Consider the following 19,908-nt stretch of genomic DNA (forward strand, 5'->3'; position numbering starts at 1 on the left):
GGGGGTCCATCCACTGCACCAACTGTGGTCGGGGAGGACACACCGCGGCTAGGTGCTGGGGATGGCCTCCTCGGGGAGATGACGACAGGTCCCGCACTGGGGATTCGCTCCAGGTGAGTAGGCGCCCCACTCACCCAGAGCTCACTGTTGCCCATTTTTGTATACCTGTCAGTTTTCCACAGGTAGCACCTCATTCCCAGCATAAGGCGCTGGTAGATTCAGGCGCGGCTGGGAATTTTATTGATAGAAAGTTTTGTTTAACGTTAGGGATTCCCCTTATTCCTGTTGATGTTCCTTTTCCCGTTCACGCCCTAGATAGTCGTCCGTTGGGTACGGGCTTGATCAGGGAGGTCACGGCGCCACTTAGGATGTGTGCGCAGGGGGATCATCAGGAAATGATTCAGCTGTTCCTGATTGACTCTCCTGCGTATCCGGTGGTGCTGGGCCTGCCCTGGTTGAGTACCCATAACCCAGTTATTTCGTGGCAGGAGAGGGCTCTGATGGAGTGGTCTGCTCAGTGTGTGGGTAGATGTTTGGGCGTTTCCGTAGGGGCTACCTCGGTGGAGAGTCCAAACCAGGTGCCCGCATTGCACGTTCCACCTGAGTATGGGGATTTGGCTATTGCGTTTAGTAAGGCGAGGGCGACGCGGTTGCCACCCCATAGGCAGGGGGATTGTGCGATAGACCTCCAGGCAGGAGCTGCGCTCCCACGGAGCCATGTGTATCCTCTGTCTCAGGAGGAGAAGAAAGCTATGGAGGTTTACATAGAGGAATCTCTGAGACAAGGATACATACGGCCTTCCACTTCCCCTGCGTCCTCGAGTTTCTTTTTTGTGAAGAAAAAGGATGGGGGTTTGCGCCCGTGCATCGATTACCGTGGTCTCAATCAGATTACGGTGAAGTATAGTTATCCACTCCCGCTGATTGCGACCATGACGGAGTCGTTGCATGGGGCGCGTTTCTTCACGAAGTTAGATCTCAGGAGCGCGTACAACTTGGTGCGCATCAGGGAGGGTGATGAATGGAAAACAGCCTTTAGTACTACCTCGGGCCATTACGAGTATCTGGTCATGCCATACGGGTTGATGAACGCTCCGTCAGTTTTCCAATCATTCGTAGATGAGATCTTTAGGGACATGCAGGGGCAGGGAGTGGTGGTGTACATTGATGACATTCTCGTGTACTCACCTACCCGTGTCGAGCATGTGGCCCTGGTGCGCAGAGTGTTGCGGAGGCTGGTGGAGCACGACCTGTATGTGAAGGCAGAGAAGTGTCTGTTTTTCCAGGAGTCGATCTCCTTTTTGGGGTATCAGTTGTCAGCTTCAGGGGTGAAGATGGAGGTAGACCGAGTGTCAGCCGTGCGTAATTGGCAAACACCAACCACTGTGAAAGAGGTGCAGCAGTTTTTGGGGTTTGCGAATTACTACCGGAGGTTTATCCGGGGGTTTTGGACAAGTGGCAGCTCCCATCACGTCTCTCTTGAAGGGGGGCCCGGTGCGTCTGCAGTGGTCGGTCGAGGCGGACAGGGCGTTTGGGAGGCTGAAGGACCTGTTTACCTCGGCTCCGGTGCTGGCGCATCCGGATCCCTCTTTACCATTTCAGGTAGAGGTGGACGCGTCTGAGGCCGGTATTGGCGCCGTGCTTTCACAACGGTCAGGCGCGCCACCTAAACTCCGCCCCTGTGCCTTCTATTCCAAAAAGCTCAGCCCGGCGGAGCGAAATTATGACGTAGGGGACAGGGAGCTGTTAGCTGTGGTACAGGCCCTTAAGGTGTGGAGGCACTGGCTTGAGGGGGCTCAACACCCTTTCCTCATTTTGACGGACCACCGTAACCTGGAGTACATCCGGGCAGCGAGGAGGCTGAACCCTCGGCAGGCTAGATGGAGTATGTTTTTGACCCGTTTCTCGTTTAAGATCACCTACATCCCTGGGTCACAAAACGGTAAGGCAGATGCGCTGTCTCGGCGGTAATGACGGGGAGGAGAGGTCCGTGGAGCCCACTCCCATACTGCCGGAGTCGTGTCTAGTGGCACCGGTGGTGTGGGAGCTCGATTCTGAGCTCGAGCGGGCATTACGCACCGACCCTAGTCCACCACAATGCCCGGAGGGTCGGAAGTATGTTCCGCTCGAGTGTCGGGATCGATTGATCTATTGGGCTCACACATCACCCTCCTCTGGACACCCGGGTATCGGCCGGACAGTGCACTGTCTTAGTGCCAAATATTGGTGGCCCACGTTGGCCAGGGATGTGAGGGTTTATGTTTCCTCCTGCTCGGTGTGCGCCCAGTGTAAGGCGCCTAGACATCTGCCTAGGGGTAAGTTACTGCCCCTGCCCGTTCCACAACGACCATGGTCCCACCTCTCGGTGGATTTTATAACTGACCTTCCTCTCTCTCAAGGGAATACTACCATCCTGGTCGTTGTGGACCGGTTTTCTAAGGCCTGTCGTTTGCTCCCCATGCCGGGTCTTCCTACGGCCCTGCAAACTGCCGAGGCACTGTTTACCCATGTGTTCCGGCACTACGGGGTACCCGAGGACATTGTGGCTGATCGGGGTCCCCAATTCACCTCCAGAGTCTGGAGAGCGTTTATGGAGCGGTTGGGGGTCTCGGTAAGCCTCACCTCGGGGTACCACCCGGAGAGTAATGGGCAGGTGGAACGCGTAAACCAGGATGTGGGCAGGTTTCTCAGAACATACTGCCGGGACCGGCCGGAGGAGTGGTCAAGGTACGTTCCCTGGGCCGAGATGGCCCAGAATTCCCTACGCCATTCCTCCACTAACCTAACTCCCTTTCAATGTGTGTTAGGTTACCAGCCGGTTCTGGCCCCCTGGCAGCAGAGCCAGATCGAGGCTCCTGCGGTGGATGAGTGGGCGCGGCGCTCGGAGGAGACTTGGAACGCTGCACACGTCCACCTGCAGCGGGCCCTCCGACGTCAGAAGGCGAGCGCTGATCTCCACCGCAGTGAGGCACCGGTGTACGCACCTGGTGATCGAGTCTGGCTCTCTACCAGAAACCTGCCCCTCCGCCTGCCCTGTCGGAAACTGGGTCGGCGGTTTGTAGGGCCATTTAAAGTCCTGAGAAGGTTGAACGAGGTATGTTATAGATTACAGTTACCAGTGGAATATAAGTGTATTAACCCCTCGTTCCATGTGTCCCTTCTCAGGCCGGTGGTAGCGGGCCCACTCCAAGAAATTGAGATCTTGGAGACTCCTCCGCCCCCGTTGGACATCGAGGGGGCACCGGCGTACACCGTGAGATCCATCTTGGATTCTAGACGTCGGAGGGGGGGTCTTCAGTATCTAGTGGAGTGGGAGGGGTACGGTCCGGAGGAGCGGTGCTGGGTGCCTAGGAGAGACATTTTGGACCCGTCGCTCCTGACGGAATTCCATCGGGGGTATCCGACGCGCCCTGCGCCGCGGCCTCCGGGTCGTCCCCAAGGCCGGAGTCGGCGCGCGTCTGGAGCCGCGCGTCAAGGGGGGGGTACTGTCACGGTTTCGGCCGAGGCTGCTTCTCTCCCTTGTTCGGGCAGGTTTCGGCGTTCGTCGTCTCCGGAATTCTAGCTGCCACCGTTCTATGTTCTTTGTTTCCTGTTTGATTAGTTTTGTCTGTTAGCCACACCTGTCTAGTGTTAGGTCTCATTAAGCACCCTATTTAGTTTCCTTGTTGTTTGTATAGTGTTGTGTGTAATTGTTTTGTCGAGTGTCTTGCGTACTTTTGTCTTGTTTGCCAGTACGCCATTTATTAGTAGTTCCTCCGCTGTTAGGAGAGTTTTGCGCACTGTGTTTCGTGCGATAGTTTGTGGACGCCTGTGCGCGTCTGTTTGGCTTCCAGCCGCTTTTTGGATTATTTTTGTTCATAGTAAAGTCTTGTTGGACTGTACCTCTGCTTCTGCGCCTGATTCCCCACCACACCAATACAACAACACTGACACAGAGGAAGGCTGTGCTTCTCTGATCTCATCTCTGAAGTCAAACCCTTCACACCTGAGAGAGCTGGACCTGAGCTACAATCACCCAGGAGACTCAGGAGTCAGACTGCTCTCTGCTGGACTGGAGGATCCACACTGCAGACTGGCGAAACTCAAGTATGTAGAGGGTTTATGTCAATGTTCATATCAGACATGTTGGAGTTATCAGGCTAGTTAAGACAAACATTCTGACCACCACTTGGACTAAGTTATGCGATGTCCGTCTCGAGTCCTTTTCTGCCGTCCATGACGATGTTAACTCCAGTGGTGGAAAAAGTACCCAATTGTCATACTTGAGTAAAAGTAAAGATACCTTAATAGAAAATGACTCAACTAAAAGTGAAAGTCACCCAGTAAAATACTACTTGAGTAAAAGTCCAAAAGTATTTGGTTTTAAATATACTTAAGTATCAAAAGTAAATTTAATTGCTATAATATACTAAAGTATCAAAAGTAAAAGTACAAGTATAAATCATTTCAAATTCCTTACATAAAGCAAACCAGACGATTTTCTTGTTTTTAAAATTTACGTTCAGCCAGAGGCAAACTCCAACACTCAGACAATTTACAAACAAAGCATTTGTGTTTAGTGAGTCCCCCAGATCAGAGGCAGTAGGGATGTTCTCTTGATAAGTGTGTGAATTGGACCATTTTCTGTCCTGCTAAGAAATCAAAATGTAACAAGTACTTTTGGGTGTCAGGGAAATGTATGGAGTAAAAAGTACATTATTTTCTTTAGGAATGTAGTGAAGTAAAAGTAGTCAAAAATATAATAGTAAAGTCAAGTACAGATACCCCCAAAAAACTACTTAAGTAGTACTTTAAAGTATTTTTACTTAAGTACTTTAAACCACTGGTTAACTCTCTTTCTTAGCTAGCTCAACTATGCACTTGCCTCTGCTAGCAATACACTGTGCTAACATTAGCCTAGACTGGACCACAGAAAATAACAGTTTTAAACAGTTGTAAAAACCCACTTCTTCCAGACAGAATAGTTCCTGTAGATTCAAACTTACTCATCACCAATCTTTTGTTATGTCTCGTGGGTTTCATAACCACGTCTGTATAACAATTCAATAATGATGAGACGGGAGACAGGAATCAGTTCAACCATTTATCTGGAACGTGATCATCTCAACACATACAAACCCTCATGATGCTCTGCAGCACAACCCCAATATACAACAAATACATAGATAAGTAAATGGACACCAAACAAAACTCATAGAGGAATTTAAATGTTCAGTTGTAGAAAGTAGGGCCATGGGATAGGGTCAGAAAGGTCAGTATGTTTGATAATTGGTTACAGAGGTGACATAACAAGCATAAGGTCCATTATAACACAGTGAAGTAGAGGTGGGAGCTAAAAGCAGACATGGACAGTGAGACGGTGTGAGGAGGTCAGGGGTGAAACACTAGATCAGGACAGGTAGAAATGGCAGGGCTGGAAATAGACACAGAGACACATTCTGATCATGGCTCAGACCTCACCTGAGACACCCAAACAGAAGATGCCATAGCAAAGTCCTGTCCAGAAGGCTATATGGGATTTCCTTTCATCAAAATCCAGAACGTGGACATGAAGCATCTGTCAATTAAACGTTACTTTAAAGCTTTAGTGAAAGGATGGAATGACTTAGTGTTACTAACATTTAGTGAAAGGATGGAATGACTTAGTGTTACTAACATTTAGTGAAAGGATGGAATGACTTAGTGTTACTAACATTTAGTGAAAGGATGGAATGACTTAGTGTTACTAACATTTAGTGAAAGGATGGAATGACTTAGTGTTACTAACATTTAGTGAAAGGATGGAATGACTTAGTGTTACTAACATCATATTAAACATAAAACATTAACTTAATAAATAAGTAGGGGCGTGGATCAGAAAACCAGTCAGTATCTGGAGTGACCACCATTTGCCTCATGCAGCGCAACACATCTCCTTCGCATAGAGTTGATCAGGCTGTTGATTGTGGCCGGTGGAATGTTGTCCCACTCCTCTTCAATGGCTGTGCGAAGTTACTGGATATTGGCGGGAACTTAAACATGCTGTCGTACACGTCGATCCAGAGCATCCCAAACATGCTCAATGTGTGACATGTCTGGTGAGTACTCAGGCCATGGAAGAACTGTTTTTTTCCAGCTTCCAGGAATTTTGTACAGATCCTTGCGACATGGGGCTGTGCATTATCATGCTGAAACATGAGGTGATGGCAGCGGATGAATGGCACGACAATGGGATCTCATCATAGTATCCAGTATCCAGTGTGTGTCCAGTGTCCAGTGTGTGTGTGTTTGTGTGTGTGTGTGTGTGTGTGTGTGAGTGTGTGTCCAGTGTGTATGTGTGTGGTGCATCTGAACCGTTCTCACAGGGCGCAGGATCACGGATAGAGACAGACACAGAGTTACCAAGGTTATTATTTACAGGAATAAACTGGCCCAAACTGGTGTGTTTCTCCATGTATTTAAATGTCATATTGTGACCAAGCATAAAACACATGATTAGAGTGAAACATCATGTTGTGTTTGACACAGAGACACTGAAGAGGAGTCACCCCAAACATAACACCCTGGATAGAGGGGTTGACACACTAGAGAGATATTCTACATTGTTGCTCCAGTGTGTCTTACTGAACATGACCATGATTAGAGTGAAACATCATGTTGTGTTTGACACAGAGACCACCTGACACAGGGTCACTGAGGATCTATACCAAAGATGAAACCCTGGATAGAGGGGCTCAGTGAATGTGGAGTGGAATGTGTACAGGTGGGTCAGTGTGTCAGAGGAGACTCTGTAGAAGGACAGAGTGCCGGCTGGCCAGTCCAGATACACTCCCACTCTGTGGGAGCTGGAGGAGGGGACGTCTATGGTAGTGGACTTATTATCGTGCCAGGCAGAGTAACTGTTGCCAGAGCAGATCAGACTCCAGGACTTGTCATTGTATCCAATCCCACAGTCATCACCCACTCCTCTCCTGCTGATACCTTTATATGTCACTCCTATAACAGCCCCTAACCCTCTCCACTCTACCTCCCAGTAACAGCGCCCAGTCAGACCCTCTCTATTCAGCACCTGTCCATAGTCCTGAAATCTCTCTGGGTGATCAGGATACGGATGCCATTTCTCTCCCATATGTGTCACCTTTCTGTTCTCCTCAGACAGAGAGAGACGTCTGAATAATGTGTTTGGGTTCAGTATGAGATCACAGGCATCTGATGGATCAAACCAGACACAATATTAGAAATCATCATCATTCACATTAGAATGTTAACTCACTTTTCACTAATTCATTTAATATAGATGTTTCTAGGTATCAAAAGGAGAAGTTAAGGTAACTTGAGATTTGCTCATGATCATATGTTATACTGTATGGTAATATAAAACACACTTATTCCCATTAAATACACACACACACACACACACACACACACAGCGGTATGCATGCACAAACACACATTTCTAAAGTAACACAAACACACACCACACACACACACAGACACACACATTGTCAAAGCAACTCTTTCTGAACTTTGGTGTCCCTGATTTGTGCTTCTGTAGAACTACAGCTGATATTTAATATGACCAAGTAAGTAATGATGGTCTTTGACTTTGACTTCACTTGAATTAAGACTTATTCTTAGTCATATTCTTCCCAGCAGTCAACACTCACATTTTCTAAGTCCAGGTTTCATTGTGTTCTCTCCACCATGTTCCACACTGTAGCGGTAAGCAGAAGAACAGACAGTCATTGAGGGATACACCTGAACTCTCACACTCACACACACACACACACACACACACACACACACACACACACACACACACACACACACACACACACATTCTTTATATAACTTAGTCCAAGTGGTGGTCAGAATGTTTGTCTTAACTAGCCTGATAACTCCAACATGTCTGATATGAACATTGACATAAACCCTCTACATACTTGAGTTTCTCCAGTCTGCAGTGTGGATCCTCCAGTCCAGCAGAGAGCAGTCTGACTCCTGAGTCTCCTGGGTGATTGTAGCTCAGGTCCAGCTCTCTCAGGTGTGAGGGGTTTGACTTCAGAGCTGAGACCAGAGAAGCACAGCCTTCCTCTGTGACTAGACAGCCTGACAGCCTGCAAAGAGTCAAATCATATTAAAACAACACTGCAATTCTTTGGTGGTGAAAATAGTGGCAGTATATTTTTTCAACATATTCAGATATATCAGTGTCCTGAAACCTGCCATATCTATTCATAAATGAATGTATCATTATTAGAAATGTCAAATTATCATAATATTGCTTGTAGATAGAAAAATGTATATTACAAATATTTGAGTAGACTGACCAGAGCAGTTTAAAAAGCAGTATCAGTCAAAAGACAGACAGTGAGGTATCAGATTTAGATTGTATTGAGTCCACACTATATCCACACTATATCTATTTTGACAGTGAAGCTAACATTTTAAATGTGTCTCTATACTCCAACATTTTGGATTTGAGATCAAATGTTTCATATGAGGTGACAGTATATAATGTCACCTTTTATTTGAGGGTATTTTAATACATACAGTGGGGGAAAAAAAGTATTTAGTCAGCCACCAATTGTGCAAGTTCTCCAACTTAAAAAGATGAGAGAGGCCTGTAATTTTCATCATAGGTACACGTCAACTATGACAGACAAAATGAGATTTTTTTTTCCAGAAAATCACATTGTAGGAAAAGTACTTTATGTATCTAGTCCCCCTATTTGAAGAAGTCATACGTATTCTGACCAATTCACTTACAGTGTATTTAAGTAGTCAAACGTTTCGTAGTTGGTTCCAAACTCGTTGGTTGCATTTGCAGTTTGTTTTGGTTGTGTTTTGGGTTATGTTTTGTCCGATAGTAACTGAATGGTGGATGATGACTGGAGTAATTTTCTGTCTAAGTGAGTAGATAACATGTTTCTAAACACTACGAAAGTAATCCTGTTGATGCCATGATTAAGAAAAATCATGAATGAATCATGAATAATAATGAATGAGAAAGTTACAGAGGCTACAACAAAACATGCTAACCTCTCACCATTAACATCAAATAAACGGTGACATTCTGTACTGTTGCCTAATATGAAACATTCTATCTCAAATCCAAAATGCTGGAGCATAGCACCAAATGTAAAACTGTAAGCTTCACTGTCCAAACACATATGGTGTGGACTATGTGTGCCTGGTAAACACATGTGGATCTGGTGAACAGTTATCACTTGTTGACCAACTACAGGAATACTGACCTCAGAGTCTCCAGTTTACAGTGGGTATTCCCCAGTCCATCAGAGAGTAGCTTCACTCCTGAATCCTTCAGGTCATTGTTACTCAGATCCAGCTCTCTCAGGTGTGAGGGGTTTGACTTCAGAGCTGAGACCAGAGAAGCACAGCCTTCCTCTGTGACTAGACAGCCTGACAGCCTGCAAAGAGTCAAATCATATTAAAATCACACTGTTATTCTTTGGTGGTGAAAATATATATTTTCAACATTTTCAGATAAATCAGAGTCCTGAAACCTGCCATATCTATTCATATATTTATATATACCCTACCAGTCAAAAGTTTAAACACACCAACTCATTCAAGGGGTTTCTTTATTTTTACATTGTAGAATAATAGTGAAGACATCAAAACTATGAAATAACACATATGGAATCATGTAGTAACCAGAAAAGTGTTAAACAAATCAAAATATATTTTATATTTGAGATTCTTCAAACAGCCACCCTTTGCCTTGATGACAGCTTTGCACACTCTTGGCATTATCTCAACCAGCTTCATGAGGTAGTCACCTGGAATGCCTTTCAATTAACAGGTGGGTCTTCTTAAAAGTTAATTTTTTAATTTGTTTTCCTTCTTAATGCGTTTGAGCCAATCAGTTGTGTTGTGACAAGGTAGGGGGGTATACAGAAGATAGCCCTATTTGGTAAAAGACCAAGTCCATATTATGGAAAGAACAGCTCAAATAAGCAAAGAGAAACGACAGTCCATCTTTACTTTAAGACATGATGGTCAGTCAATACGGAACATTTCAAGAACTTTGAAAGAATCTTCAAGTGCAGTCGCAAAAAATATCAAGCGCTATGATGAAACTGGCTCTCATGAGGACCGCCACAGGAATGGAAGACCCAGAGTTACCTCTGCTGCAGAGGATATGTTCATTAGAGTTACCAGCCTCAGAAATTGCAGCCCAAATAAATGCTTCACAGAGTTCAAGTCACAGACACATCTCAACATCAACTGTTCAGAGGAGACTGTGTGAATCAGGCCTTCATGGTCGAATTGCTGCAAAGAAATCACTACTAAAGGACCCCAATAAGAAGAAGAGACTTGCTTGGGCCAAGAAACACGAGAAATGGACATTAGACCTGTGGACATTTGTCCTTTGGTCTGGAGTCCAAATGGGAGATTTTTGGTTCCAACCGCCGTGTCTTTGTGAGAAGCGGTGTGGATGAACGGATGATCTCGGCATGTGTAGTTCCCACCGTAAAGCATGGTGGAGGAGGTGTTATGGTGTGTGGGTGCTTTGCTGGTGACACTGTTTGTGATTTATTTAGAATTCAAGGCACACTTATCCAGCATGGCTACCACAGCATTCTGCAGTGATACGCCATCCCATCTGGTTTGGGCTTAGTGGGACTATCATTTGTTTTTCAACAGGACAATGACCCAACACACTTCCAGGCTGTGTAAGGGCTATTTGACCAAGAAGTAGAGTGATTGAGTGCTGCATCAGATTACCTGGCATCCACAATCACCCGACCTCAACACAATTGAAATGGTTTGGGATGAGTCGGACGGCAGAGGGAAGGACAGGCAGCCAACAAGTGCTCAGCATATGTGGGAACTCCTTCAAGACTGTTGGAAAAGCATTCCAGGTGAAGCTGGTTGAGAGAATGCCAAGAGTGTGCAAAGCTGTCATCAAGGCAAAGGGTGGCTATTTGAAAAATTTCAAATAACAAATATATTTTATTTGTTTAACACTTTTTTAGTTACTACATGATTCCATATGTGTTATTTCATAGTGTTGATGTCTTCACTATTATTATACAATGTAGAAAATAGTAAAAATAAAGAAAAGCCCTTGAATGAGTAGGTGTGTCCAAACTTTTGACTGGTACTGTATATACATGAATTAATGTATCCTTATTAACAGTAGATAGCATATTTCTAAATTAATCATTGTGTGTCCAGTGGGGGGGTGTCCAGTGGGGGGGTGTCCAGTGGGGGGGTGTCCAGTGTGTGTGTGTGTGTCCAGTATGTGTGTGTGTTTGTGTGTGTGTGTGTGTGTGTGTGTGTCCAGTGTGTGTGAGTCCATTGTGTTTTTGTGTGTTTGTGTGTGTGTGTGTCCAGTGTGTGTGTCCAGTGGGGGTGTGTCCAGTGTGTGTGTGTGTGTGTGTGTGTGTGTGTGTGTGTGTGTGTGTGTGTGTGTCCAGTGTGTTTGTGTGTGTGTGTGTCCAGTGTGTGTGTGTGTGTGTGTGTGTGTGTGTGTGTGTGTCCAGAGTGTGTCCAGTGTGTGTGTGGTCATTGAGTGATACAGGAATACTGACCTCAGAGTCTCCAGTCTGCAGTGGGGATTCTCCAGTCCAGCAGAGAGCAGCTTCACTCCTGAATCCTTCAGGTCATTGTTACTCAGATCCAGCTCTCTCAGGTGTGAGGGGTTTGACCTCAGAGCTGAGACCAGAGAAGCACAGCCTTCCTCGGTGACTCCACAGCCTGACAGCCTGCAAAGAGATCATCATGATTTCACAAACACACTGTTAATTTAACACCAGTAGTGTAGAAGGACAATGGCAGATGCATTTGGTTTATTCTCTTAAACTACATATAGATTCATCTTCCGTCTCCTAGAATTGTATGCTCATATTGTTATACTAATGTGAACATCAATGCATTGATTCAATATGTTTCTCAATAATACATATATTTCTCTAAACTGAATATTTCTTCCTGATGATTAGTACTTAAATGTCATTTGATGTACTCACAGAGCAGCTCTGGAGGCTTTGACCACTGGCAGCAGCCTCAGAAGACCTTCCTCTGATCTGGAGTATTTCTTCAGGTCAAACACATCCAGCTCCTTTTCTGAAGTCAGCAACACAAAGACCAGAGCTGACCACTGTGCAGGTGACAGTTCTTCTTCTGAGAGACTTCCTGATCTCAGGTATCTTTGGATCTCCTTCACTAGAGAATGGTCATTCAGTTCATTCAGACAGTGGAACAGATTGATGCACCTCTCTGGAGAGGGATTCTCCCTGATCTTCTCCTTGATGTACTTGACTGTTTCTTCATGGCTCTGTGAGCTGCTTCTTGTCTTTGTCAGAAGACCTCGTAAGTGCTTCTGATTGGACTCTAGTGAGAGGCCCAGAAGGAAGCGGAGGAAAAGGTCCAGGTTTCCTGTCTCACTTTGTAAGGCTTTATCCACAGCACTCTTGTAGACAGTAACTTCAGTAACTTGCGGTTCGGCCATTAGATTTTCATTGTTGTTGATGAATGAGAGGAACACATATACAGCAGCCAGAAACTCCTGAATGCTCAGATGCACGAAGCAGTACACCTTGTCCTGGTGCAGCACACATTCCTCTTTAAAGAGCTGTGTACACAATCCTGAGTACACTGAGGCTTCATTGACATCAATGCCAGCCTCTTTCAGGTCTTCTTCATAGAAAATCAGATTGCCATTCACAAGCTGTTGAAAAGCCAGTTTTCCCAGTGACAGAATGCTTTCTTTATTCCAGTGTGGAACTGTCTCTTCTTTCCCAAGATACTTTTCATTCTTCTGTTTGGTATGAAACACCACAAGGTGTATGAACATCTCAGTCAGAGTCTTGGGCATCTCTTCTCTCTTATGTTTCAGCATGTGTTCAAGGACGATTGCAGAAATCCAACAGAAGACTGGAATGTGGCACATGATGTGGAGGCTCCTTGATGTCTTTATGTGTGAGATGATTCTGTTGGCCAGGTCCTGATCACTGAATCTCTTCCTGAAGTACTCCTCCTTCTCTGGGTCATTGAACCCTCGTACCTCTGTCACCTGGTCAACACACACTGAAGGGATCTTATTGGCTGCTGCAGGTCGTGTAGTTATCCAGAGGAGAGCAGAGGGAAGCAGATTTCCCTTGATGAGATTTGTCAGCAGAACATCCACTGAGGTTGACTCTGTGACGTCACAACAGATCTTGTTCTTCTGGAAGTCTAGGGGCAGTCGGCACTCATCCAGACCATCAAAGATGAACATAACTTTGTACTTGTCATAGTTGGAGATTCTTGATTCTTTGGTTTCCATTGAGAAGTGATTGAGAAGTTCAATCAAAGTGTGTTTTTCCTTTTTCATCAAATTCAGCTCCCGGAAAGGGAATGAAAATACAAATTGGACATCCTGATTTGCTTTTCCTTCAGCCCAGTCCAGAATGAACTTCTGCACAGAGACTGTTTTTCCAATGCCAGCGACTCCCTTTGTCAGCACAGTTCTGATAAGTTTGTCTTGTCCAGTTAAGGGTTTGAAAATGTCGTTACATTTGATTGCAGTCTCTGGTCTTGCTTGTTTCCTGGTTGTTGTCTCAATCTGTCTCAGCTCATGTTCATTATTGACCTCTCCTGTTCCACCCTCTGTGATGTAGAGCTCTGTGTAGATCTTATTGAGAAGTGTTGGGTTTCCTTGTTTAGCAATCCCCTCAAATACACATTGAAACTTCTTCTTTAGATTAGATTTGAGTTCACGTTGGCAAATCACAGCAAGCTCATCTGAATGAAGAAATAACACAGAGGATATTAATATTACATCTGTTTTAATGCCTACAGTATTGTAAGACTGTGTTATAAAGTTTAAATTATAATAATTTATTCTCTTAACTGTCTGTATAAATCTGTAAATGTTTTCATAAAGCATTACAGACTGGTGTGACTGATTTCTCTCTCTCTCTCTCTCTCTCTCTCTCTCTCTCTCTCTCTCTCTCTCTCTCTCTCTCTCTCTCTCTCTCTCTCTCTCTCTCTCTCTCTCGCTTCTCTCTCTCTCTCTCTCTCTCTCTCTCTCATTTAATCACCACAACACATCCCTGCTGCTACTTGATGAGGTCACTAGGTGTTGTGTTAAGGCTGCTACAATATCATTGAGTTACACAGCTACTTTTGCTATACTTTAGCTACAGCTTTGAAATGTTCTAAAACAGCATTCAACATGAGGCAGACAGCTCTTACTTTTCTCCAGTGTGTCAGCAAGCTCCTTCTGGTTCATTTTCCTCAGGACGTGCAGTGTGATCTTCAGAGCCCCCTCTCTGGCACTGCTCTCCTGCTTCTCATCTTCAGCATCCACCACTTCCTTATCCTGCTTCTTACTCTCAAAGCCTTCTGGGAGTTCTGGACTAAGAATCCTCTTGAACATCTTCAGCTCGTTCTTTACAAATGTCATAATATTCTCTTCAAGCAACTGAAATAAATCAAGTAAATAAGTTAAGCAAGAGACTAAATGCTTTTTATTTTATTTTATTTCACCTTTATTTAACCAGGTAAACCAGTTGAGAACAAGTTCTCATTTACAACTGCGACCTGGCCAAGATAAAGCAAAGCAGTGCGATAAAAACAACAATACAGAGTTACATATGGGGTAAAACAAAACAAAGTCAAAAATACAACAGAAATACATATAATATACAGTGTTTGCAAATTTAGCAAGTTATGGAGGTAAGGCAATAAAATAGGCTATAGTGCAAAATAATTACAATTAGTATTAACACTGGACTGATAGATGTACAAGAGATGATGTGCAAATAGAGATACTGGGGTACAAATGAGCAAAATAAATAACAATATAGGGATGAGGTAGTTGGGTGGGCTAATTTCAGATGGGCTGTGTACAGGTGCAGTGATCGGTAAGGTGTTCTGACAACTGATGCTTAAAGTTAGTGAGGGAGATAAGTGTCTCCAGCTTCAGAGATTTTTGCAATTTGTTCCAGTCATTGGCAGCAGAGAACTGGAAGGAATTGCGGCCAAAGGAGGTGTTGGCTTTGGGGATGACCAGTGAGATATACCCGCTGGAGCGCAGACTACGGGTGGGTGTTGCTATGGTGACCAATGAGCTAAGATAAGGCGGGGATTTGCCTAGCAGTGATTTATAGATGGCCTGGAGCCAGTGGGTTTGGCGACGAATATGTAGTGAGGACCAGCCAACAAGAGCGTAAAGGTCACAGTGGTGGGTAGTATATGGGGCTTTGGAGACAAAACGGATGGCACTGTGATAGACTACATCCAATTTGCTGAGTAGAGTGTTGGAGGCTATTTTATAAATGACATCGCCGAAGTCAAGGATCGGTAGGATAGTCAGTTTTACGAGGGCATGTTTGGCAGCATGAGTGAAGGAGGCTTTGTTGCGAAATAGGAAACCGATTCTAGATTTAACTTTGGATTGGAGATTCTTAATGTGAGTCTGGAAGGAGAGTTTACAGTCTAACCAGACACCTAGATATTTGTAGTTGTCCACATACTCTAGGTCAGACCCGTCGAGAGTAGTGATTCTAGTCGGGTGGGCGGGTGCAAGCAGCGTTCGGTTGAAGAGCATGCATTTAGTTTTACTAGTGTTTAAGAGCAGTTGGAGGCTAATGAAGGAGTGTTGTATGGAATTGAAGCTCGTTTGGAGGTTTGTTAACACAGTGTCCAATGAAGGGCCAGATGTATACAAAATGGTGTCGTCTGCGTAGAGGTTGATCTGAGAGTCACCAGCAGCAAGAGCGACGTCATTGATATACACAGAGAAAAGAGTCGGCCCAAGAATTGAACCCTGTGGCACCCCCATAGAGACTGCCATAGGTCCAGACAACAGGCCCTCCGATTTGACACATTGAACTCTATCTGAGAAGTAGTTGGTGAACCAGACGAGGCAGTCATTTGAGAAACCAAGGCTATTTAGTCTGCCAATAAGAATGCGGTGGTTGACAGAGTCGAAAGCCTTGGCCAGGTCAATGAAAACCGCTGCACAGTACTGTCTATTATCGATCGCGGTTATAATATCGTTTAGGACCTTGAGCGTGGCTGAAGTGCACCCATGACCAGCTCGGAAACCGGATTGCATAGCGGAGAAGGTACGGTGGGATTCGAAATGGTCGGTGATCTGTTTGTTAACTTGGCTTTCAAATACTTTCGAAAGGCAGGGCAGGATGGATATAGGTCTGTAGCAGTTTGGATCTAGAGTGTCACCCCCTTTGAAGAGGGGGATGACCGCGGCAGCTTTCCAATCTCTGGGGATCTCAGACGTTACGAAAGAGAGGTTGAACAGGCTAGTAATAGGGGTTGCGACAATTTCGGCGGCTAGTTTTAGAAAGAAAGGGTCCAGATTGTCTAGCCCAGATGATTTGTAGGGGTCCAGATTTTGCAGCTCTTTTAGAACATCAGCTTTCTCATTAACACATTAATGAATGATTGACAGATCAACTTTATTTGAGGTAAACAAAAACAAATGTACATAACAGGACCACATACACTGAATATGGAGGCCAGGTCTGTTTGATGACTCTGGGAAGACTGACCACTGAGAATCTCTGACTCTGATCTCTCCTGTTGGTTTCTGTGGACAAAACATGAGATTACATTTCCTCATTCAGGGAGTGCACACACATACACACACACACACACACACACACACACACACAAAAACACACACACAGGGAGGGAATGTTGTGTTTGTTTAATATTGTTTCAGGACTATGAAAATGGAAAAAAGGATTAGCCTATGGATTATGAAAACAACAAAAATAAATGGGAAAATGGGAGAGGAGAAATTACTAGAGACAGTGTTGTTTAACTCACTGACCATGACCCATGAGTTCTTCTTACCTTTGTTCACTAGAAAAGTCTCCCTCTCTAAACCTCATAGGATGTTCCATAGACCGGTCACTCTTCATGGACACACAGCTGGGTACAGGGGAGGCTGGTCTCTCCTGCTTGATTGTACTTCAACACAACAGAGACAAACATTACATCTCTCATCTACTCTGAGATCAGATGGGGAATCAAGAGTTTCATTCCAAAACGCTATATATCCATTTTCAGAAATGTTAGTAAATTAGCTTCTATTGTTTAAAGAAATTATCAAATAAATGGTTGTGTTTTCTCTCTATCTAATCATGGCAGGGGGTTGTTCAATAACAGACATGTGTTTCTTTAATATCGATGAATTAATGGCTTCATTTCAGAGAGACAAATGTTTTTTTTGCAAAATGCTATATATCTGCCTCACTCTCAGAGAAATAAGTTGTACTAATAGATTTTACACAGTTAAATCTAACAAATAACTACATTTTTAATAAAGAACTGTACAAATGATACACTTGTGACATCAATATTTAAATATATTTAAAAAATAATCATAAATACAGTAATATGAGATCTGTATGTAAAACATTTACATTTTATTTTTTAGTCATTTAGTCATTTAACATTTAGCAGATGTTTTTCATTCAGGGTCCGGATTCCCAAAAGCATTTTAAGGCCAAGTTCATCGTTAGAACCTTCGTAGGAGCATTGTTAAATCTCTGAGCTGTTTCCCAAAACCATCGTTATTAACGTTGCACTTGAAAACGCTCATATTCTAACACCTGCCTCAGACCACTTGTAGAACAGCCAAGTGCGTCGTTAGATGCTTTTTTGCCCTCCCGCGTCACTTTATACACAGAAGATCTCCGCTAAACATAGAATCACATGGTTTATCCGTTTCTTTGTGACCGCAGATAAATTCAGAACAAAGTTGAATACAAATACAAAGTTGCCAATGTCTTTGCAATTGATTCAAACAAGGGACGTATAACATTTACTTCAAATGAAAACCGAGATAACTGCATTACAATATAAACAGTAGGCTATAGACCTATTTCAATCATATTGAAATATATTAAATGTTCAATATATTTAGTTTTATTTTGCTACTTGTGGGCTACTGTCTGTAATTTGTCTCAATATATTTCATGATGTGTAGCCTAACATGTGCCCAATGATGTGCCGAATCTGTGATTTTGTGCATTTTTATTGTGTAAGCACTAGAATAAACTACCTCAATATTTGCAGCCATAGGTAGTAATATCTTTCTAGAAGCTGATCCATGGTCAGTATTGTAAAATTATTATAATGTTAAGGAAAGATTTTAATGGAGAAAACTGATCCGAGAGCTGCGCTCCCCTTCTTTCGATCCTATCAGTATCGACACATGCTCCGCCGGACGTGATACCTTGTCATGCTGCTGATCCAGTTTCTACTGGTTTGCCTGCGGATCTGGAACTCTGACCTGTTCACCGGACGTGCGACCTTGTCCCGAACCTGCTGTTTCGACCCTCTCTCTCTCTCTCTCTCCCTCTCCTTCTCTCTCTCTACAACACCTGCTGTCTTGACCTCTGAATGCTCGGCTATGAACAGCCAACTGACATTTACTCCTGAGGTGCTGACGTGTTGCACCCTCTATAACCACAGTGATTATTATTTGACGCTGCTGGTCATGAACATTTAAAAATCTTGAAGAACGATTTGGCCTTAATGGCCATGTACTCTTATAATCTCCCCCCAGCACAGCCAGAAGAGGACTGGCCTCCCCTCAGAGCCTGGTTCCTCTCTAGGTTTCCTCCTAGGTTTCTGCCATTCTAGGGAGTTTTTCCTAGCCACCGTGCTTCTACATCTGCATTGCTTGATCTTTGTGGTTTTAGACTGGGTTTCTATGTAAGCACTTGGTGACAACTGCTGATGTAAAAAATGTCTTCTGGGAATACATATGCAGACCAGGCCAGGGTTTGGGGTTTGAGAAGTCAATGAGAGGTAAAAATGACTTCCTTAGTTGTTAATTTTGAAAATGTTCTGTCTTAAGTAGTTTAACAAACTGACACATTTTCATGTTAGTCAAAAACAACTTCATATCGAAGGAGTGACTTTGATTTGACGGCCTGCACCTGTGCAGTTCGGCACAAGACGACCATTAGACCCAATGACGTATTTTTGCGCATGAGCTTCAAATCAAATCAAATTGTATTTCTCACATGCGCCGAATACAACAGTGGTAAACTTTACAGTGAAATGCTTACTTACGAGCCCTTTCCCAACAATGCAGAGTTAAAAAGTCACAAAAATTCACTAAATAAAAAAAGGAAATAGTAACATAATAAAATAACAATAATGAGGCTAGGCTACAAGGAGTACCAGTACTGAGTCAACGTGCAGGGGTACCAGGTAGTTGAGGTAATAACTAGACTATATACAAGGAGTACCAGTACTGAGTCAATGTGCAGGGGTACCAGGAAGTTGAGGTAATAACTAGACTATATACAAGGAGTACCAGTACTGAGTCAATGTGCAGGGGTACCAGGTAGTTGAGGTAGTAATGAGGCTATAAGGAGTACTGAGTCAATGTGCAGGGTACCTGGTAGTTGAGGTAATAACTAGACTATATACAAGGAGTACCAGTACTGAGTCAATGTGCAGGGGTACCAGGTAGTTGAGGTATTAACTAGACTATATACAAGGAGTACCAGTACTTAGTCAATGTGCAGGGGTACCAGGTAGTTGAGGTAATAACTATACTATATACAAGGAGTACCAGTACTGAGTAAAAGTGCAGGGGTACCAGGTAGTTGAGGTAATAACTAGACTATATACAAGGAGTACCAGTACTGAGTCAATGTGCAGGGGTACCAGGTAGTTGAGGTAATAATGAGGCTATAAGGAGTACCAGTACCGAGTCAATGTGCAGGGGTACCAGGAAGTTGAGGTAATAACTAAACTATATACAAGGAGTACCAGTACTGAGTCAATGTGCAGGGGTACCAGGTAGTTGAGGTAATAACTAGACTATATACAAGGAGTACCAGTACTGAGTCAATGTGCAGGGGTACCAGGTAGTTGATGAAATAATGAGGCTATAAGGAGTACCAGTACCGAGTCAATGTGCAG

The sequence above is a fragment of the Coregonus clupeaformis genome, unplaced genomic scaffold (assembly GCF_020615455.1).
Source record: "Coregonus clupeaformis isolate EN_2021a unplaced genomic scaffold, ASM2061545v1 scaf0798, whole genome shotgun sequence".
NCBI lineage: Eukaryota > Metazoa > Chordata > Actinopteri > Salmoniformes > Salmonidae > Coregonus > Coregonus clupeaformis.